At 35.4% G+C, this 13,712-nt stretch overlaps 1 pseudogene; it reads right to left on the reverse strand.

The window, feature by feature from the left end:
• Nucleotides 1-11,196: 11,196 nt before the first annotated feature.
• LOC116419737 lies at nt 11,197-12,518 on the reverse strand (annotated as a pseudogene).
• Nucleotides 12,519-13,712: the final 1,194 nt, after the last annotated feature.

The following is a 13,712-nucleotide window of genomic DNA, read 5'->3' on the forward strand; positions in this document are numbered from 1 at the left end:
CATACAAATAAAGGCAAAGCTCAACTTAAAGACTTTGGTCACTCTAATAGTGACCTACCTTAAATAAATATCAAATCACTAAGAATTCCTCCTTGAGCATATATCTTCCTTTCTGATTTTCTTCACTAAAGCATATCTCTTCTCTAAAAGAATAGGAAGAGTGCCCTTTTTTTTTGTCCATTGTATTATTTCTTTTTTTTTTTTTTACATTGATGTAACTTCTTTTCCCAAGATCTAGTTGTTGGCCACTCTCTAACCTAACCCCCCAACACACACACACACACACACACACACACACACACACACACAAGCACACAATCACATCACAGCATATCTCACAACAAATTAGAGCTTTGTAAAACAAATCAGGAAATTTGCCATTTCAGAAAATACATACCTCATTCGTCACACATTATTTCTATGCTAAGTGGAGACATGGATGTCTCAGTGTCAGACAGGATACTAATTAGTATTCTGTACTTTTGTAAAAAAAAAAAAAAAAGGGTCGGGGTCTCTGAAGTAAGTGATTGTCTTTCTAACAATAGGATATTATTTCCTTTTCCATAAGATATTTTATGGTCCTTCAATAAGCTTTTAGGTTGCCAAAATTTTCATGTTTTGTTTCATAATTACAATTGATTATGTGGGTTTATTATTGACATTCAAAATCATACTAATTTTAATGCTGAAGAAATTAAGGAAATTCATTGCAGATGCATAATTATAAAACTCACAAATTAGGAGCAGCTAGGTGAAGCAGTGTATAGAGCACCAGCCCTGAAGTCAGGAGGACCTCACTTCAAATCTGGTCTCAGACAATGAACACTTCCCAGCTTTGTGACCCTGGGAAAGTCACTTAACCCCAATTGCCTCAGGAAAATAAACAAACAAACAAACAAAACTGTCAAATTAGCTAATATTTTTGGTGTTTGATGATTTGTCAAGTATATATACATTATTTCTTATTTAATAAACCAAACACATTGAGGTATGGAAAATTAAGACCTCCTTTTTACAAGGAAGGTAATCCAGTGTCAGAGAGTTTAAACAACTTGAGAAAGTTCTTAGAAATATCAAATATCAAAAGAGGGATATCATCCCAGGTCCTCCTGTGTTCTATGCCAACAGTCATGGCCCAATAAGAAGCCACTTCAGTAACAGAATAAGGCATAAAAGAGAACAGAAACAAAAAATATCATTTTAGTTGTATGAAATGAAACATTTCTCATACAAAAATTTTAATGTAATAACAATTAAGGAACATTAATTTTTATATACTCCAGAAAATCTTTGATATTAAAATGACATTTGAAGTTGTCATCAATAGACAAAACGAAGATCCCATATTCTTGTGTATATAAGAATTCAAAAAATGTTACCAGATTGTATATATAAAATAAGAAATTGTCATTAATCATTATAGCAACATTACTAATAAGAGAAATAAAAATTGAAATATTTTGTTTCCTTTTTCACAAATCATGATCATAAGGTAAAAATTTTAAATAATCAATTTTGAATATCTTTGAAAAAATACACAAAATTATAATGTTGTCATGTAAATGGTGTGAGAAAACCTTTGGAATTATGCAAACATATAGTCAATTACCTATCACCATCTTTGACTCAGCAATCTCAATAATGGAGCATTAAGGAAATTAGTGACAGCTTGATCCTGAAGGAAGAAAATACTATTTTTGTTTTGTGAAAGAAAAAAAAGACCCTTGATAAAGAGTGCAGATTCTCATCCAGCAATAGGTGAACATGTTTTGTCAAATGGATATAATAAATGTTGTATAAGAAGGAAAATTAATGTAAAGAATTAAAGAAGGAGTGATAAACAAGTTTTAAATGATATCAAGGAAAAGAAATATAACCAGTATAATAGCAGCCACAATCACTATATAGTTGTTAAAAAAAAAAAAAAAAGGAAAACTAAGGCATAAGTGAGTCTGCATTAATTTCAATAACAATTTATGTATCAAAAGAAGCTGATTGATATTTCCTCCCTCTTAGCATTGTAGGTCAGGAGAACTAAGATTATGGAAATTTGAAAAAGCCATCAATTGAACATATATAACCTATATTAGATTATTATATTTGAATTATTTTTATCATACAGTGTTTTTACATGTAATTTCCAATAAAATATTATTTTAAAATGAAAATCACACATTAAAATAAATTAAAAAGTAGTTAAATATAGTTTTAATGTTAAATAGTATATATTTAACACATCCTTTTCTGTTTTCATTGTTACAAAGGATATGGCAGTAGTATTATACAAGATAATAACTGTGGTGTAAGAAAGAAAAAAAGAGTGGAGATAATAATAAAGAAGTAAAGATTACAGAACAAGGAACTATAGAAAAATTACTCTGAGGCTATTTAGCTAGCCAAGGAATACAGATTTTGTTTTGTTTTTGTTTTAATTTTTGTCTAAGTGAATGGGTCAGAGCTTATTGTGTGTGAGGGAGAGGAAATAGTTCATTCTTTGTGCATTTCTTCCCTGAATATGTGAGCTCACAATATTATTGAGTATTTCAAAGCTTTTAGGAAGCTTCTGGATGAGTAGATCTGCAAATTTCTTCATAATCAGAGAATTTAGAGTTGAGCAAGTAAAATGTTTCACACTTACCTCTATTAGATGAGATTAAACCATATTCAGTTGCTTCCTTTAATTCACATGTTGAAAATAAAATGAAAAATAGTAACTAGCAAAAATAAGTTGCTTTAATTTTTGGGAAATTCTTTACATGTTATCAACTTATCCTCACAGCATCTCTCTAATATAGTTATCACTTGACATATTAGGAGACTGTGCTCAAACTATCTGAATAAGTTGATGAACTTATCAGAGCATGGTTTGAATTCAAGGATCTCAGGACTTTTCAATTAATCTATTGTTTTGTTCCCTTGAGCATTAGCCTATACTACTGTATTCTATCTAACTTTAAAAGTGGAACTTGATTCCTTCTAAAAAATGATTACTTTAGATTAAGTCACCATACTTTTAAGTACAAGTCATTCTTGTCCTTCTGTATTATCTAGGGAGAGTTTTCCCATGATTCTTACCACATTTTAATGCCAGTATTCCTCTTTCTTAAAGTTCGATTCTCTAAGCATTTTCTTAATAAGACAGTGTTACATAGTGGAAAATCTGGGATTTGGAGCCAAGGGAATATAAGGCAACTTTAGCAGTCTTAGTTTCTAACTATCTAATAATTGAAAAGTTAGCATTCTTCTCTTAGTTAATTTTCCAATTTTTGAATGATGTTTTGAATTCTATGAATCTTAGGTTTTTTTGTGAAAAATAAGGTAGAAAAGGTAGTATGTTTTAACCATATTTATTATTATTATAAAATTGATACCAATGCTTGCCTTCAATTATTTGAAAATCAACCAGTCCCTTTTGTCTTGGAACAAACATAATCTTTTTATTCACATCTGCCAATGAAAGAAAACTTTTGGTGTTTAATTATCTAGCCCTCACTGGTCAGATCTTGGTAGTGTATATGAGTAATCTCATACTGCATTGAGGCACAAAGTATAATCACAAGGACTTCTGGATTATTAATCATAACCTGTGGGTTTGAATTCCTCTTCTATTACTTTTTTTTAAACTGAATACCTTTAGTAATATATTTGCCTCACTTAATTTGATCCTGTCTGAATGCAATGTATTAGAGTAGATGTTTCTCTTACTTGTTCACCCTAATCAGAAGACTTGAATGAAAACAGGAAAAAAAAAAAAGAACTAAAATGATTCTGGTAGGATAGAGGGGCTCTGAACCTGCTCTAATCAGATCACTTGCTCTAAAATTAAGTTCTAGGTCCCTGCCCTTTCCAGGCATCCTTTTTTATAATTAATATACCATCCAACTCTGACATCTGATTTCCCCCAAAACTCCCAATCCTTGGTATTCCAGATAAACTCTTAGGATTATAGATTTTTAAACCTGTTATGCAACTGAATTCTCTTTTATGCACATAAATGAGGGGAAAGGGTTAAAGAAGGGGGAAAGGTAATGGAAGGGAAAATAGAAGTAGTAGGGGAAAGGTGTAAGAAAAAGGGACAGGTTGTAAAAGGGGAGGACAATTTGAGGGAGATTGTAGTCAGAAGCAAAAAATCAGGGAGGAAAGGGGGAAAGGAAAGAGAAAATCATAACTTGTGGTAAATAAGATGGCAGGGAATACAGAATTAGTTATTTTAGCTATGAATGTTAATTTGATGAACTCTCCCATAAAATGAAAGCAGATAGAAGACTGGATTAAAAGACAGAATCTCACAATAGGTCATTTACAAGAATCACATTTAAAGCAGAGTTATATATACATTATAAAGATAAAAAGCTAGACCAGAATGTATGATGCTTCAGGTGAAGTAAACAAGAGCAGAGGTAGAGAGATCCTGATCTCAGATCAATCAAAAAAAAAAATCTAATTAAAAGAGATAAGTGTAATAACAGGGCTATCACCCATAAACACCCAGAATCAGCCGGAATCAGAATAAGCAAAGTTCCTTAATCTTTATTCTTGGTCTTAGATGTAGGATTGAACAGGATGGAAGCAGATTTTGTGGGACTGCCTTCCTCCACGTCTACCGCCAAGAGTGTGTCCCTTGCTCATTTTATTCCACCCCTTAGTCCCTCCTACAATCCTCTATACACCAATCACTGAGCCAGTATAGATAGTGGAAAGGACCATTTTCCAAGCATATATTCATAGAGTACTGTCCAATCAGTAGTTAGCCTCAAGTGCTCAGCAGTCCTGATCTCAGTGGATCAACCCAATAGTTTCAGCCCTCTACATTTCCCACTTTCTTTTGTTTTAGAACACAGGTAGTCAAGGCATCCTTGACTTCTCAGGATAGTGAGAGCCCCCAAAAGGAGTTGATCATGCCCTCCCTGACTTCTCAAAAAAGAGGTGAAAACACCAAAAAGGAGGTGATCACACCCTCCCTGACATCTCAGGAAAGGAGATGAAAAGCACCAAAGGAAGTGGGGATTGCTAGCGGGTTTCTGGGCTGAAGAGTCTTATTAGAAACAGGTACACAGAAACCCATCAGCATGGGAGGTATTACATGAGCACATAGCTATAACTCACAGGCTATTAGTGATGACTCTCCCCACACTCAGTACAGGCTCAATGTGGTACAACAAACATGAATTGTATATGTGAGTAGTGATATAACAAACAATATAAATCAATATGGTATTATAAGGGATTTCCAGAAGTCCTAGAAGGAGGGTATGTAAACAACAGTCACACATATGCCTTCTTCAGCAGTCAAGAAATAGTCCAAAACCAATCTATTGTCCATTTCTTCATTTGTCAGGGAATCCAATAATCCCCACAAATTTTTGAAGTTCTGCAAGTCTTTTTATGTGTTAGGGAATCCGATGATCCCAGCAGATTTTGAAGTCCTGCAACAGTCTTATCATGTCTCAGAAAATCCAATGATTCCTGAGAGTTTTCAAGTCCTACAACAGTCTTATCATATCTCAGAGAATCCAATGATTCCTGAGGGTTTTGAAGTCCTACAACAATCTTATCATGTCTCAGAGAATCCAATGATTCTTTAGGGTTTTGATGTCCAACAATTTTTGATGTCCATGAGTCAAATGCCACAGCTTCCATGCTCTTTCAGTGGTGGGCACAGTCAGCAACAGAACCATTCAATGTTTCTTGGGTCTTCTCCTTTGTTTCAAGGGTCTGCTCTGTCTCCCTCCCATGGACAAGGTGAATATGGCCTGTTGGCACCCATCTGATTCCTTCTCCACCTGTGGAAATACAAGCAAACTCTCTCCCTCAAGCAGTTAACCTATTTGGTCCCTTCCATTCACCACTGTCTGGGTCTCTCCATATCACCTGGCAATTATCTAAAGATAGTGGAGCTGCTCACACAGGACACTGACCTGGTGGGTTGTAACACCTGTCTGCCAGAGCCAGTGCATCTTTGTCAAAAATCAAGAAATTAATAGTACAAAGAGCTAGATTTAGAAGTTCTCTAGGGTTACCTGTGACTCCCTCTTTCTTTTGTTTTTGGAGGAGTGTCTCAATGTCCCTGTTTCTCCTCTCTTTATCTGCTCTTGAAGATTAAAGGGTATGCCACACTGGTGTATCAGTTTTCCATTGAATAGGAACAGGTGAAAGTGTTGGCAGGCCTTCAACATCAGCCCTGCCTAAAAAACCAAGGTACTCATTTTTAAACCTAATTGTTTTAAAATATCTCTTCCCCACATATTGATTGGGATTTTTCAACTATAAAAGGAGTAAAAACTCCTGGTTCATCTTCAAATATCTATCTCAAAGGGGTAGCACTAACTTCAGCTGCTATTGATTCCTTTACTCCTGACATGTAGGTGTCTGCCTTAATCTTTGACCAGTGACTGGGCCGGTTGGCACCTCTAATGACTATACGATCTGCATCAGTGTCTACCAATCCTTCTAATTGTATAGCATTTATATAGATAGTGAGCATAGGTTGGGCACTGTCACAGCTGCTGTCCAGTATATGCCTGGATTTTTTTGCTTGGAGTCAGAATTTGGGTGACTATCACCAGATTGCTTATTAGGAGTCTGTATTAGTAAACCTGATGCTACTACTTCTCCTGGTTGATAAGTCACACATTGTCTACCTATATTAGTGACTGGGATATTGTCTACACATTCCCCAGTTTCCCACATCAGTGTGTGGATGGACACTGTTTTGTACACCAGAGGAGGTGAAATGGTGAAGCCTACTGTACCTAGAGGCAAGGCATCCATAGGCTGGAGAGCAACAGATTTCACCTTTCCAGCGGGTATCTCAATTATCCCAGCTGCATACAACTCTATTCTCCCCAATTGTAATCCCTTTCTCCCATCAGATTGCTTTCTGGCTGGTTGATTGTGTAATTCCCTTCTCCCATCATATGGCTTCCTGGCTGATTACTCATCTGGGTACTGGGCTTCTAGGCATTCTCTGGGTCTACCATTGGCTGCAATCATGCCCTAAGTGTTTTTTGCCTGAGTCTGTGGGGCTGGGCCCTTCATCCCATTTCCCTGAATCAGTCTACATTCTGAGGCCCATTGGAAGCCTCTGTTGCATTTTGGACATGGGGTTTAGGGTCTTATTCTCTCATTCTGTTTTCTCATTCTGTCTCTATACCAACATTGAGCTTCCAGATGCCCCACTTTAAAACATTGAAATCATTGACGAGTCTCTCTGGAAGTCCCTTGTCAAAAGGGAACCTGTCTCCCCATATTTCGATTTTGGGAGGTCTGCATCATAGCCTGGCTATAAAAGGCGTTTGTGTCCACTGTGGCACAGCATCTTATGATCTCTAAAGCAGCATCCTTGCGTAGTCCTAGTGTAATTCCTCTACAGACTTCATTAGCATTTTCTTTAGCAAGTTGCCTTATCATAATGTCTGTTACTGCATTTTCACCATTAGTAGGTACAATAGCTGTCTGCAAACATCCCACAAAGTCAGCAAAGGCGTCATTTGGCCCTTGTGTTATTTTTGTGAAGGTTTCACCCTTGTCATTTTTATTGGGAAGCAAAGTTCATGCTTTGATAGCAGCAGCAGCAATTTGCCAATAAGCTGCTAAGGGGTAATTAATCTGTACTGAAATTTCTGCATAAGAACCTACACCTGTTAGTTGGTTGCCAGTGATTGGAGAATTAAGTCCACTATGCCTATTTTGTTGTGCTTGTGTCCTACAGAGTTCACTATATTCAGAAAGACACAAGTTTTGTCCAGGTTCTAAGCATGTCCTTGGTATAGATTTCCAGTCCCTAGGGGTTAAGACTTCATAAGTCAAATTATGTAATAACATCTTAACATAAGCTGATGTAGCCCCTAAAGAGTACAAGCTTTTTTCAGGTCTTTGAGGATTTCTATATCAAAAGGAACATATCTTCTACTTTCTTGACCTGAAGAGTCAAACTCTTGAATAAATAGATACATTCCCAGTTGCAAATCACTTAAATTCTAGCCTTCTTCCCTGGCTTTAACTACTGTCTTTTGCAATCTAGTCATAGGAGGGGGTAATTTTTGCAGGGAAGGTGCTGGTTGTGTCACAGCCCCTCCTACTACTCCTTCCCCCTCCATTCTAGAAGGTGAAGTTGATGAGGGTGTGTCAACAACCAGTTCCAGTGTAGGCAGGGTTGAAGTTGCTCTGTGAGAGGGAGAATCACCACCCTTCACCCTGCCCTTCACCACACCCTTCATCCTCACTTAATTCCTCATGCCCTCTGGTGATATCACTGTTAATCCCTCCTTTCTCCTCCTCATTTTTCTCATACTTCCTCATCTGGCCATTCTGAAAACTTTTTTCTATAACTTGCAGAGTTTTTTTTTTTAAGGCCAATTGTATTATGTTGTATATATATATATATATATATATATATATATATATATATATATATATAGTGTTTCTTTGGTAAGTGACTGGGAACCATTATCATTATAAAAGTCATATAATTGATCTATAAGTTTCCAATTATTTAGGCTTATCTCTTCTTCCTCAAAGAACCAAGAGGACATATGTTCTAATTCTAATGTAACCAGGAATCCATCAAGCTACTCCCAAGTCATAAATAAGCCCTGTCTCTTTATCAGTCTGAGTATGCTTCCTGTAGATCTCCTTTGGGGTGGGTGGAGGTTGGGGTTGGTGGTAGATCTTTTCTCAATATCTGCCCCATTACAGCTAGAAAAGGATATTAGTTTAGCCCTTAACAAAGTTAAGTTCCCTGTTTGTCTATTTAAATAATCACCCTATTTCCTGGTCACCAGAAACTTCTTCAGTGAATTTAAGGTCCTCGGTTTCCACGCTTGGGCGCCAAATGTAATAACCATCCTAGCAATCAGGACAACCCTAAAATCAGCCAAAGTCAGGATAAGCAAAAGTCCTTAATCTTTATTCTTGGTCTGAGACGCAGGATTGAACAGTATGGAAGCAGATTCTACGTGACCACCTTCCTCCTCATCCATCGCCAAGAGTGTGTCCCTTGCTCATCTTACTCCATTCCCTTGTTCCTCCTACAATCCTCTATACACCAATCATTGAGCAGTACGGATAGTGGAAAGGACCATTTTCCAAGCATATGCCCATAGAGTACTGTCCAATCAGTAGTTAACCTCAAGTGCCCAGCAGTCCCGACCTCAGTGCATCAACCCAATACTTTCAGCCCTCTACAGATAAGGAAGGAAACTACACTATGCTAAATGGTGAAATATCAATACTAATCATATATGCACCAATTGGTATAGCATCCAAATTGCTAAAGGGGAAGTTAAGAGAACTTAGACAGCAAGAAGAAGAATTAGACAGCAAACCTATACTAGTGGGTAATCTCAACCTTGCTCTCTTGGAATTATATAAATCAAACCTCAAAATCAATAAGAAATAAGTTGAAGTAATTAGAATTTTAGAAAAATGAGATATGATAGATCTTTGGAGAAAATTGAATGGAGACAGAAAGGAGTATCCTTTTTATTAGCTGTTCATGGAACGTATACAAAAATTTATCATGTATTAGAATATAAAGATCTCAAAATCAAATGAAGAAAGGTAGACATTGTAAGTACATTTTTTTCAGATCATTATGCAATAAAAATCACATGCAATAAAAGGCCAAGGGAAAATAGACCAAAAATTAATTAGAAACTATATAATCTAATCCAAAAGAATGAATGAGTGAAACAACAAATCATAGACACAATTGATAACTTCATCCAATAGAATAACAATAATAAAACAACATACCAAAATTTGTGGAATGAAGCCAAATAAGTTATTAGGGGAAATTTTATATCTCTAATTGTTTACTTGCATAAAATAGAAAAGAAAAGATCAGTGAATTGGACTTTCAACTAAAAAAGCTAACAAAAGAACAAATTTACAACCCTCAATTAAATACCAAATTTGAAAAAAAAACAAAAAACAAAAAAAGATAAATGTTTAGTTAATTTGATTAGAAAAAGGAAAGACTATACTGCAGACATAATGTACACCAGGTATTTTTATTGTACAGATTAGGACACTGAGATTCTAACCATGTCAATAATTTAGTTAAATTTCAATATAAAGTTATAATTATTTTTAAAAAAAGGAAAATGGCCATTAGACCTTATGATCTGCTCAACCAATATTTGAAAATGCTCTTGGCCTTACAATTTGTGCATTGGAGGATGGAGTAAACCATTCTCCATATTTTACCATAAAATTTGCTAATAGTATCTAATATGCCTTCCACCTAGGCATCCTCCCTACTATTATGAACTTAAGAATTTGAGGTTTGAACATTATGATTTCTCTTTCTCTTTCTCTCTCTTTTTTCTTTTCTTTAAATCTCTCTCTCTTTCTCTGACTCTCTGGTCATTATATCTTTGTCTCTTTGTCTCTCTGTGTGTAATTTTTTATTAATGTCACTGTGTTTCTGTGTTTTCTCTCTTTCTCTCTCTGTTTGACTCTATCTCTGTCTCTATCTCTCAATGTCTCTGTGTATGTCTCTTCTCTCTGTCTGTATTTCTCTGTGTCTCTGTCTTTATTCATCTTTCTCTCTCTCTCTCTCTCTCTCTGTCTCTCTCTCTCTCTAACATACACATGCACACACACATGCACACACACACACAGAACTAAAAGCAGCTCTTGTTAGTTTCATGACATGGAACATCAAGCTACTATCAGTAGGGAGATCTTAGTGCCCACTTCACCTTCCCAGCCAAACTTCAGCTTCTTTTCATGTTTTCTTCCTTCATTAGATTTTAATGTCCTTGATGACAGTGACTGTCCCCAGCACTTGGCACAATTCTTCACATAATAGTTGATCCTTAAAAGTTGTTTAAGCTAAAATTCAATTGAACAATTCAAGTAATGTTGCTCATGCAGACATACATACAGAGTTAAAATGGCCAATAGCTAAACAAGTAAATTTTGAGTAAAAGAAGTAAGTTTGAGTTCTTTAGGATAATAGGACAAAATATACTCAAATGCACTTGATATTTCCATAGAAAGCAGTCATCTTGTGAGATAACCCAGTTAACGACTAGTGAAATAAACTAGACATCAAAGAAGTCATTGAATATCCTTAAATATAATCTCTTCTACTTTGTTTTAAATATATCATAGATGGCTATGAAAAAAAGAAATCTATTTAATAGCTCCAGTGTAACAAATGAAAGGAAAAACTATTTTATTTTTTTGATTTGACCATCCGATTAGTGAATCACATCATTTTAGAAGGAGTTTTCTCATTGCAATAATTACATCCTTATTCCTCAGGCTATAGATCATAGGGTTTAACACTAGAGTCACGATAGTATAGAAAAGAGCAAAGACTTTGTTTGATTTAGCTGGATGACTGGATTTGGATCGAACATAAGTAATAGTAGCAGACCCATAGAATAAACATACAACCATAAGATGAGAAGAACAAGTAGAAAAGGCTTTGGATTTCCCTGAAGTCGATGGTAGTTTCAGGATAGTAGCTATGATTGTGAAATAGGATATGAGTATCAACAGAAAGGGAATCATGACAAAACGAAAGTACTAACAAGTAAAGAGATCTCTTTCTGATATGTGTCCCCACAGGCAACCTCCAGCAGTGTTGAGGAGTCACAGAAAATATGATTGAGTTTGTTAGGACCACAAAAGTTCAGAGAGAAAATATAATATGTGACACCTATCTGAGCTGGTATTCCAGTGATCCAGGCAGCAATCACCAATTGGACACATACCTTATGATTCATGATGAGAGGATAGTAAAGAGGCTTACAGATGGCCACATATCTGTCATAAGCCATCACAGCCAGAAGTAAGCACTCTGCAGTTCCTAGAATATAAAGGAAGCAAGATCGTATAGCACAGGACAGGAATAGGATGTTTCCCTTCTGAGTCCAAATATCTTTTAGCATTCTAGGGAGAGTGACTGATGTGTAACAGATTTCCAAGAAGGAAAAGTTTCCAAGGAAAAAGTACATGGGAGTTTGAAGAGTAGGATTCATCTTAGTTATTACAATGAGCAGACCATTTCCTATGATTATATTTATATAGATGATTAAAAAAATTCCAAATAGAAGATTTCGGAGGTTGGGAAAGTCAGAAAATCTCAGAAGAATGAATTCCACCACAAATGTAACATTGCTTCTTTCCATTTGTCACTTTCTTCTGGCTGTGGAAATATTGAATTCAGAATGAGCAAATAACTTTTTTCTCTAGGCCTCAGTTATTAACTTAGAAATATAGAAAGGGGAATGGACAGAGGGTGTTGTTTAAATGACCTCTTATAGCACTCTTACAATTTATATGGAGTCTTCCTATGAATTGTATTATTTAATGTTCTATTCTATAAAGATCACTGCTAAGTATAAACTTTCTATATTCTCTCTTAGAAGGTCAATGTCAACAAATGAATTTAGCTTAAGTATGACCTATATGTGAGGGAGTATATTAATATTCTAACACTATCTTTTGAGAATATTAAGTGAAAATATGGAATTTAGATACTGGGACACAGATACATTATTGGTGGAACTGTGAGTGGATCCAACCATTCTGGAGAGCAATTTGAACTCTGTTAAAAAACTTATCAAACTGTGCATATCCTTTGATCCAGCAGTGTTTCTGTGAGATTATATTTTAAAGAGACCTTAAAAGATGGAAAGGGACCCATATGTGTAAAAATGTTTGTGGCAGCCCTTTTTGTAGCGGATAGAAACTGGAAACTTAGTGGTGTCTCTCAATTGGAGAATGGCTGGATAAGTTTTGGTGTATGAATGCTATGGAATACTATTGTTCTGAAAGAAATGACCAAAAGGATGATTTCAGAGAGGCCTGGAGAGATTTACAGGAACTGATGCAAAGTGAAATGTGCAGAACCGGATCATTATACATGGCAACAACAAGATTATATGATGATCAATTCTGATGAACATGGGTCTCTTCAACATTGAGATGATTCAAATCAGTTCCACTTGTACAGTGATAAAGAGAGCCATCTGCATTCTAAGAGAGAACCATGGTAACAGAGGGTGGAACATAACATAGCATTCTCACTCTCTCTGTTGTTATTTGCTTGCATTTTTTTCCTCAGTTTTTCTTTTTCTTCCTTCTTGGTCTCATTTTTCTTGTGCAACCAGATAACTGTATAAATATGCATACACATATGGGATCTAGCATTTATTTCAACATATTTAACATGTATTGGACTACCAGCCAGATAAGGAAGGGAGTAGGGGAAAGAAAGGGAAAATTTGCAACAAAAAGTTATGAAAGGATCAATGTTGGAAAAATTACCCATGCATATACTCTGTAAATAAAAAACTTTAATTTAAAAAAAAAAGGAAGGAAGGAAGATTGGGAGAAAAATTTGTAATACAGATTGAGAAGGTGAATGATGAAAGCAATCTGTGCATGTTTTTGGAAAAATAGAATAACATCATAAAACATTAACATTCAAAAATTAAATTTTTTTGGACAAGGGTCTTATCTTAGATCTTTCCATGTACCTTGAGCATAATCCGAGAATAACAAATGTGTATTTAAAGTGTGAATCACTATTGTGTTATGAGTTCAGGTATACTTAGTACTCCTAAATATTTCTTTTATTGAATAATGTGTAAAATAACATCTTTAGAGATTCTCTCATCTATGGTAACAGATGATAATTTTAAAGTAAGTTTTTCTCATTTCAAATTTTGGTTTGAACTTTTGGTCTATTC

Source organism: Sarcophilus harrisii, chromosome 6 (genome assembly GCF_902635505.1).
Source record: "Sarcophilus harrisii chromosome 6, mSarHar1.11, whole genome shotgun sequence".
Taxonomy (NCBI): domain Eukaryota; kingdom Metazoa; phylum Chordata; class Mammalia; order Dasyuromorphia; family Dasyuridae; genus Sarcophilus; species Sarcophilus harrisii.